Here is an 8,981-nt window from a genome sequence, read left to right on the forward strand (position 1 = left end):
AAAAAAAAGAACAAGGTGAGCTCATCAGTTATATACGACAATGATCAAAATAAATGATGAGCTCCATAGTTGTCATGGCGTCGCCTAGGCGATTTGGCGTCCTAGTGGAAAAAGAAGTTCATGGTAGTGCTACGATTTATGTGACTCACAAATGGCGGTCACCATTGGCTGATAGGCGTCGCCATGGCACCGCCATAGACGCCAGGTCCGCCTAATTCACTAGGCGGTCGATTTTTTGTAAAATGCAGGGTGATTTTGATAGGGCTATGTTGATTTTTGATGATTTGATGTTGCTTAATGTTGGTTTTATATGTTATAGAGTATATATTGTAGGCTTGTAGCATGCTAAATAACTTTAGAAAATAGGGGAAATAAAAAAATAGCATACTAAATAACTTTAGAAAATAGAAAAAATAAAAAATGACACATGGGCGATTTGACCGCCATGGCAATGCCATAACAGGCGATTCATCGCCAAATCAATTAGCCAACCCTCCATCGCCTTGGATCGATTTGACGCCGTGACAACTATGATGAGCTCACCTTGGGGGGACCGAAATTTTGATCGAAACTTGGGAAATTTCAAGGAAACTAGGGAATTTATCCCGGTTCGATGGAAACTTTGGTTTCCACCCCCAAAATGTGTGTTTTTTTTTTCATATTTTTTGTGTACATCGTATTTTAGAAATTTTTAACACATTCACATAATTAGTTTCATGGAAAAAACACCTAAAGTCATACTTGTGGGGTGAACCAAAGTTTGGTAATGTACGTTGATTCATTGACTAAAAGTCTGAAACTATACTACATAAGCACATAGTCTACAATCTACATAAGTACATAATACATAATGCAAAGGATCCAAAATAAATAATAATATCACATAATTGTGAGTTATCTCTCAACACTCAACACTCAAAAATCAATTCCAAGTAGAGTGTCTTGGTGGTTCCAGTCCACGAGTTGCATACCGCTGAAATAGAAAATCCACCATACTGTCCATACCCACCACCATATCCAAATGAACCGATGCTCTCGAAGGGATGGCACACGAGGTTTGGGGAACATGGGATTTACCTTTTTGGTCCCAGCTCCCTTTCTTAGGTAGATTTTCTATCAATGTGCAAATTCCAAGCTTAGAATGCATTTCGGTCGAAATGTGGGAATTTTGGTTGATACTAGCCGAAACTAGTGACTTTTAAAAGTCACATGGTATTTGGTATCGGAGTCCTGGGATACCGTCGATATGTGGGAAATTTCGACGGTATCGGTGGAAACCTTGAACCATGATGACAGGACAAGCTTTGGAGGCATCCTCTATGGGATGAAGCAGGCTTTAGACAAAGGCTAGAGAATCGAAGAAATTTGGAACAATTCTAAGGAAATGGAAGATTTATTTTTTGAGGGGAGCACCACATTGTGGCCTTGGAGCTCAATACCCCTATTGTTAGATGTCCATAATATTTTGTTTAAAACCACTTTTTGGCTCAGGCCTAACAAGGATATGGTCCTCCACTCCTCTATATGCAAAATTTAGCCACAAGGGCTATGAATAATAGGCTCTACATTAACAACACTAACCTAGATATTGATATTAGATCTCATCTTTCTTAATCAATGAAGTTTTTTTTTTTTTTTTCCAAAAATAAAATAAAAAGCCTATGAGAGCTGATAAGAAGAAAAGGACTCAAAGGAGAAGGCAGAGGCAACATGCAATAGAGACACTGAACAAAGAAATGAAATCTTTGGCACCAAAGTTTGTGCAAGGACATAAAAGCAAAGTTGGGTCAGCGAAGAGAGTGGATCGTGACCAAGTTTGGTCAGGCAAAAAGGGTAACCATGTCCAACCTAGTAAGACTAAACATGCAAGCAAAATACCAAATGCATGGCCAGGCAAGGGAGTTACATTCGGTCAAACCTTATTTGGTGTGCTTGAGTGTTGTCTAAAACCGTCCTAAATGAAAATATTTCATAGACATCAAAACAAAAGATTATTTACCGCACTTTTGGTTTTAGCAATGTTTTACCATGATAAATTTTACGAAATTTTCAGATTTGAGTAAAAATCCCAGCATTTGAAATTTAAAAATCGCATAAATAAATGGAATAAAAAATATATCTTAAGTAATAGTTGGTATAGACAAATACCAAACATGGGGGTCAAAAGACACAAGTTTCAACGGGACAAGTGAATTTACATAGGTGGTTCAACCAGGTTGAGGTTGAAGCATGCGCAATAAGGTTGAAACATGCAAAATACTTGAAATTTGGTCGAAATGGCTCGAAAAATCAAAACCTGGTCGAAACCATATACAAATCCAATTCGACCACCCATTTTATCCCGGTCTAAAGCCCAAGTTTCTACCAAGATTAAGACCATGGTTCTTCAAGAAAGCAAAACCCATGCCATCGAAGAAAGAGCACTCCCCTGACGAGCCTTCCGAAATTGAAGCCATTGAAGTTTACAAAATCGCTTAGAAGCCAATAAAGCTAATACAGAGCCTGACGTTCTGATACGAATTATTGAACAATGGCTATCACTGAGAGGGGTTGAATCAATAATTTAAAACGTTCTCTATTCTTTCTACTTAATTGACTTAAGTGTCCTACCCTTTCACTCACTAAACTGTATTGTTCTATCAGTCAATCATGTACCCGGCATTCATTCACATTTATGCACAAACCACCCTGCAAGCACAAAGCCAAGGCCCGCAATTACTTGGTCAACAAAACCAGTGACCAGCCCTATGAGGTGACACAATCGTGTATATATATATATATGTCCTCAAAAAAGTAAATGCAAATGGAAAGTAAACACCATAAGGTGGCACAATCATATCATATATACATATATATATATATATAAATATATAAATGCACGTCCTCAAAAAAGTAAATACAAATGGAAAGTAAAAGCATACATCCACCACAAAGCATATCCACAACATCAGATATTGTGTGGTTCGGCACATGCTATGTAAGATTGGGTCACAAGTGATCCAATCCCAGGCAGGATCTTTACTAAATTCAATAAAAATCAAATTCAGGGACCGATAGAATGAATAAAACAGAAAATAGAGAATGAAGGGAAGAATGGGGATAGGGGAATAGGTTGGGTTAAGCATCTCACTCTTCCCTAAGGCATCTCACCCATGTTGTCTCTTACAACACTGCATCTCACAGTTCTCCAGCACAAAGCTATCTTTTTTTCATTAATAAATTCGTGTACTATGTTGTAGCCCTTAAAAACTTGTACAGAAGACTTAAAACTGACTCAAACACTAAAAAGGAAAAGCCTAGCCTAATCCCTAACTAACTGGAAAACCTAAGCTAACTAGAAAACTAAAATAACAAAGGAAATAGACTCAAAATAGAACTCTAACTAAACTAATGAACTAAATCCCGTTTTCCTACTTTCTACCCATATTTTAGGCCCATTAAAGTGGCCCATTACAAATAAAACCTATAGGATCAAAGGCCCAACACGTACATAACCCAACCTAAGGCTTATTTGTAATAAAATAAGCCCATTAAGTGACTTATCTGCATCAATTAGCCCTCTTTTAGAAAAAAATCTGTCCTCGAATTTTATAGAGTGTGAGGATGATTATAGTATGCTGCACATCCCTCTTCAAGCTATAGAAAAATTCAGGTAGCTCTTTGATAATAAGGATGTAGTCAAGAATGTGAGGGGGATGATCTTCTAGATACTTCAATGGGATGATGAACTACACATGCTCAACCTCAACCTCAAATGTATCCATGGGATCATCCACATGAACGCCTTTAACCACTGTGTTCTTGACCTTCACAGTCATCACAGATGTTGAAGCACCATTCTCCTTGAGTTCGATCTCCTTGCCCACAATTGGGACTATATTGCTTTCGACTTCATCCACATTAATCTCTTTGGTAGGAACATCAATGACTACCTTTCCCTCGACAAGTTAGTGGCTGGATTTTCACTAGCACTAACCACAACTTCTGACTCTGGTTTACTGGTCGGAGGTGTCTTCTCTTGTTACTCATTTGCAATAGAGGCCAATGATTCCTTCATGCTTCTATCAATTGTGGGTGGCTTCTGGAAATCTGGTGGAGGGAAGTACATTCTTCGTTCCTGCTTAGATAGGTACATACTCACCAACTCATACTCCATCTTGTCCTAAGTTTTAGGCTCACGCCTTTGGGCTTGAAGTTGCCTTTCACAGACTCTCCATTGTATTCGAACACAATCCCTCATTTGGGGACAAGCATATTGAAGTCGTTGTGCCTCTGTTAGGTTGTAGGAATCACAATAGACGTACAATTCTTTTACCCAATCGAGGAATATGTATAAAGAAAGTTTCTCACAAAATTCGCGTGGCTCCATCGGTTAGGTTGGCTCTGATACCAAATAATGTAAGATTGGATCACTTGTGATCCAATCCTAGACAGGATCACAAGTGATCCAATCCTAGACAGGATCTTTACTAAATTCAATAAAAATCAAAACCGATAGAATGAATAAAATAGAAAATAAAGAATGAAGGGAAGAATGGGGGTAGGGGAATAGGTTGGGTCGAGCATCTCACTCTTCTCCAGGGCATCTCACTCATGTTGTCTCTCACAACATTGCATCTCACAGTTCTCCAGGACAAAGCTTTCTCTTCTTTTTTTTTTAATTAATAAATCCGTGTTCAATGTTGTAGCCCCCTTACAAACTTATATAGAAGACTCAAAATTGACTCAAACACTTAAAAGAAAAAGCCTAACCCAATCCCTAGCTAACTGGGAAACATAAACTGACTAGAAAACTGAAATAACAAAGGAAATAGATTCAAAATAGGACTCTAACTAAAATAATGAACTAAATCCCGTTTTCCTACTTTCTACCCATATTTTAGGCCTATTAAAGTGGCTCATAACAAATAAAACTCATGGGATCAAAGGCCCAACACATATATAACCCAACCTAAGGCTCATTTGCAATAAAATAAGCCCCATTAAGTGACTTATCTGCATCACATGCCTACATCCACAGAGCAATGCAGCAAATAGGCTTTGTATATGCTCAATACTCTTCTCTTTTGATCATTACAATGACCCAGGAGCAACGACCCTTGATTTACCCCAGCATAAAACTAGAAGGGTGCTACAATGCCAAAGTTTAAGAAGCTGCAACCCCCGTGACCAACAACGACTAAACACCTCAATACAAAAACAATGGGACTATAAATGGTTGCCATACTATGCTAGCACAAGCTAGTCCAAGTGTTCAACAATACATCAATTAGATCTAGCACATATGGAGTACAAGAATACAAATGAACAAGCCATTAAGTAGAAACCCTTAAACCCTTGCTCTATTTCGATTCTTGGCACCCGGAGAAGCTCTAAGTCACCAACTGGTTTATTAGAATCTCCAACTAACCCTTTGATGTAAGAAACTTGAGCTTCAAGTGGACCTTTGTTTGTGGGATCTCTCCTCCCTTCCCTTTCTTCTCTTCGCTTGCAAAAACCCTCTAGGTTACCAACAAAAGCCCAACTACCAATCACCTAGCCTTCAATGGAACAATAACTCACTCAAGAATGGTAGGTAGATTGATTAAAGTAAGAGCCCTAGCTTCACTCTCTTCTTCTCTTCTCTATATTTTCCCCCTTTCTTCTCTCGGGCTTTTTCTCCTTTTAGTTCTTGAAGAGGTGTGATTTTTTAGCCCTAAAATTCCTTAGAAAGGCAAACAAATGGACCAAAAACGTACTTAGTCCAACCGCCCAGTTCGGACCGGCACCCAGTCTAGAAGACTGACCTTTGCTCAATCCAGATGGAATAACTCCTATATATCTCCAATTGGGATAATTTTTTTTGCATCCGAAAGTAGACTTGAATATCTACAGCTTTCATAGAAATAAGCTTTCTCTAATTCGGCTTGGAAGATGCTAAAAAATCCATCCAAAGTTACATAAACCAAACCTATGTCGACCGGCACCAAATTGAAATTCACTGGCTTCAAATGAACATTTGCTGACATCAGCTGAACATAAAACAACATGGGATAAGCTTTTCCCGACATTGGTTGAGCCTCGTTAAGTGTTGGACACTAAGCAGCTCACATCAGCCTTTGTCAGAGCCCGAGAGCACTTATCTCCTAAAAATTTATATCTGTCTACTAAAACCTCTATATCTCACTCAATTCCGATTGACCTAATTCTTTTTCCAGATGAAAGATAACTTAAAAGGTTGCAACTTTCATGTTTTCACCAACAACCCAGGTCAAGCGCACGGTTCCCAAAATGGAGCTGGAATCTGACTGGTGTGCAAAACAACCACCTGAAAACCTACATGTGATGCTTGAAGATTAACAAGCCATAACTTCCCACTCCGATATCAGGTTGATTTGATTCAAATTTCCTTCGAAAGCTCACTCAAAGATCTTTGTTTCTCATGTTCTGAGACCTTTAAAATTCAAACAAAAGGATGGCTCGAAAAATCCGTGAAGCTGCTGTTCCCAGATATGACTGCCTAGCTGCCACAACTGCCACTGCACCACACTTCATATGACAGTGTTGACAACAATGACAACCATTGGTCAACATCCACTGCTAAATCGTAGCATTTTTAACATTAAATAAATGTGTACTTGTCGTTCTCTTACCAAAGAAACTAATGAAAATAAAAATATGACTGCTTAAGGCATTTCGCTCTCTTTGGCTGTATTACACACACCAACATACTTTCTATTTTCTAGTCTGCCATTTCCAGTCCCCAAACCTACACCCACCATATTAGAAACCCTTGTGCAGCAAGGAGTCCTAAAATCTCCAAAACAGCAGTTTTTCCCCTCTTGTTTCCCATAAATGACTGCTGGTTTTCAAACATCTGGGTGTTACTACATTGTGGCACACCAGTCAAATTAAACAAATCAAGCAAGCTAGAGTCTTCATCTTCAGTGGTACAATTGTCATGTAACTAGTCCTAGAAATACAGATCCCCTTGATTGCCAAGTGAAAACCCACCTGGGATCCAAATTTGGTCACAGGCAGCTCTCACCTCGTCCATTGAAGTTCCACGTTTCAGGCTAGAAAGTTTTCAAATAGTGTCCATATTAAGCCTTGAAAATCAATTTCTTCACTTTCATTAAAAAATGAAACAGTTGGAGGGATTAAAAATACAATGGGAAAATGAAATACATGGTGGGGTGGGAGTGGGACAGAGGCATCCTATCTATCCAACAGTTTAGATTGGCTCCAGCTCAGATAAGTCCATCTGTTAGACAACAGTTCAAATCAGGGCTCAAATTAAGGCCACCTGCTGAGTTAGGGCTAGCAACATGGCTGTTTTGTTAACTTTTCCCTCTCCGTTGTTTTCATTTAAGTTAGATTTAATTTGAACCAAATCGGACAAATTGTTTGCATGATGACTCACAAAGTCTGAAGGAATACAAGGAACGTGATCTGCAGCTGATGTTTACTGAAAAAAAATGATATTGATCTAATTCACCAAATATCAACTGGACTCCGGTAATTAAGTTTTTCAGGTAAGCCCCCTCGAGACACCCCCCCACACACACACACACACAGTTTCAACCAAAATCGATCATAAAAGATCACTTTTCAATTTCATACGCTCAATTCAAGTTCTACATTCTACCACATTACCTTGATTTCTCATTCTATACACTACATAATGCCCCCAATTTTAAATAACTATTACAACTCCATAATTTACAACCTAGAAGACCTGAAACCTATAAAGTAGAATCCAATGTTAATGCTTCAATTTCTAAAGCATGAAAACCAAACATTCTAAGACAAGTAAAGTTCTTATAAAATAAAAATAAAAAATGCACATGTGCAGTTAAAATAACAGGAAAGAAAAAATTTTCCTAGAGTCTTATTTCACAGGATTTTAGCAAGTAATTATCATATCGGTTCATGCAGGTTATTTCAGGAGTACAAAGTCTTAAAATCTTGTCTTGTCAAATTATCTGGTAAAAAAAGTATCCGCTACCTATGCTCATTTAATTCGTTGCAGGGTTAGACTTATAACAGTTCTTCAGGGCGTCCTCTGAGACATGAGACCAATTTGACTCTTAAGAAGGCCACAGAACCACATTACCTTCCAGAAGCATAATTTATAATCCACACAAACAGAATTGTGGCCCCAAAAAAAATCAAAATTAAGCAAAACCATACTAGTTCATTGTGCCAAAAAGCGAAAGTGAAGAACAAGAAAAGCACCCAATTGACTAACCTGATTTCTAACTGAGACACCATTCGAACCATTGGAGAAGCCACAGAAAAACTTCTCCCGTTTCCAGTTTACTTCATTCACCAATCCAGGCTGAAATTTCCTGAAACCGAACAATACCAGAGCCAGAATTCCCAGAAAATCAGAAACTAAGCCCTCGAACCCTAGATATCAGATGTTAGGAGACAAGAGGGAAAGGAAATTCGGTTTTGTGTTAAAAGTTTGAAGGGGGTGGGAGGTGGTGAAAGAGAGGGATCCGCCGGACAAATAACAGAAAGAGGATTCTCACGTTTTCTATGGATTAAAAGTGAAAAACCGGAATCTGAGGAAGCAGGGAAGCGACTGATGTCTACGGACTTAAAAATATCACAAAACCCACTTGGTTTCAAGTATCGGTATCGTATTGATATTGGCTGAGACCGATACTCAATCAAGTACCGATACTTAATTCTTGCTCGATCCAAATCAGTTACCTATATCGTTTTAAAGTTGTAAAACAGTAAAAAAGTTATACCTCTTAGAAAAACCAAGGGCAAAAACAGACCGATACTCACTGATTCAATCCGATCTAATCAATATTGAATTGATATTCACAGATATCGATATCGATAACGATAACATCCCCTAAATCCACGGGTTACACGCATATCATGGAATTCGGGTTTTTGTACTGATATGGCACCTGCAAAGGGTGTTAAACTGTTCGGTTGGATGTAAGATTTTTGAGAAAAATTAAACTTGAACCAATTAATCA

General features: G+C 38.4%; 1 protein-coding gene across 2 annotated transcripts in view; it reads right to left on the reverse strand.

The window, feature by feature from the left end:
- The window catches only part of LOC122069002 (regulation of nuclear pre-mRNA domain-containing protein 1B-like), a 51,203-nt gene extending 42,623 nt beyond the window's left edge, over positions 1–8,580 (reverse strand). The window contains exon 1 of one of the 2 annotated variants that reach the window (XM_042632927.1): positions 8,231–8,580. The gene's annotated coding sequence lies outside the window, so the exon portion shown is untranslated. The remainder of the gene's footprint in view (positions 1–8,230) is intronic. The other variant, XM_042632928.1, reaches the window with a different exon arrangement.
- Between the last annotated feature and the right edge of the window lie 401 nt (positions 8,581–8,981).

Source organism: Macadamia integrifolia, unplaced genomic scaffold, assembly GCF_013358625.1.
Source record: "Macadamia integrifolia cultivar HAES 741 unplaced genomic scaffold, SCU_Mint_v3 scaffold516, whole genome shotgun sequence".
NCBI lineage: Eukaryota > Viridiplantae > Streptophyta > Magnoliopsida > Proteales > Proteaceae > Macadamia > Macadamia integrifolia.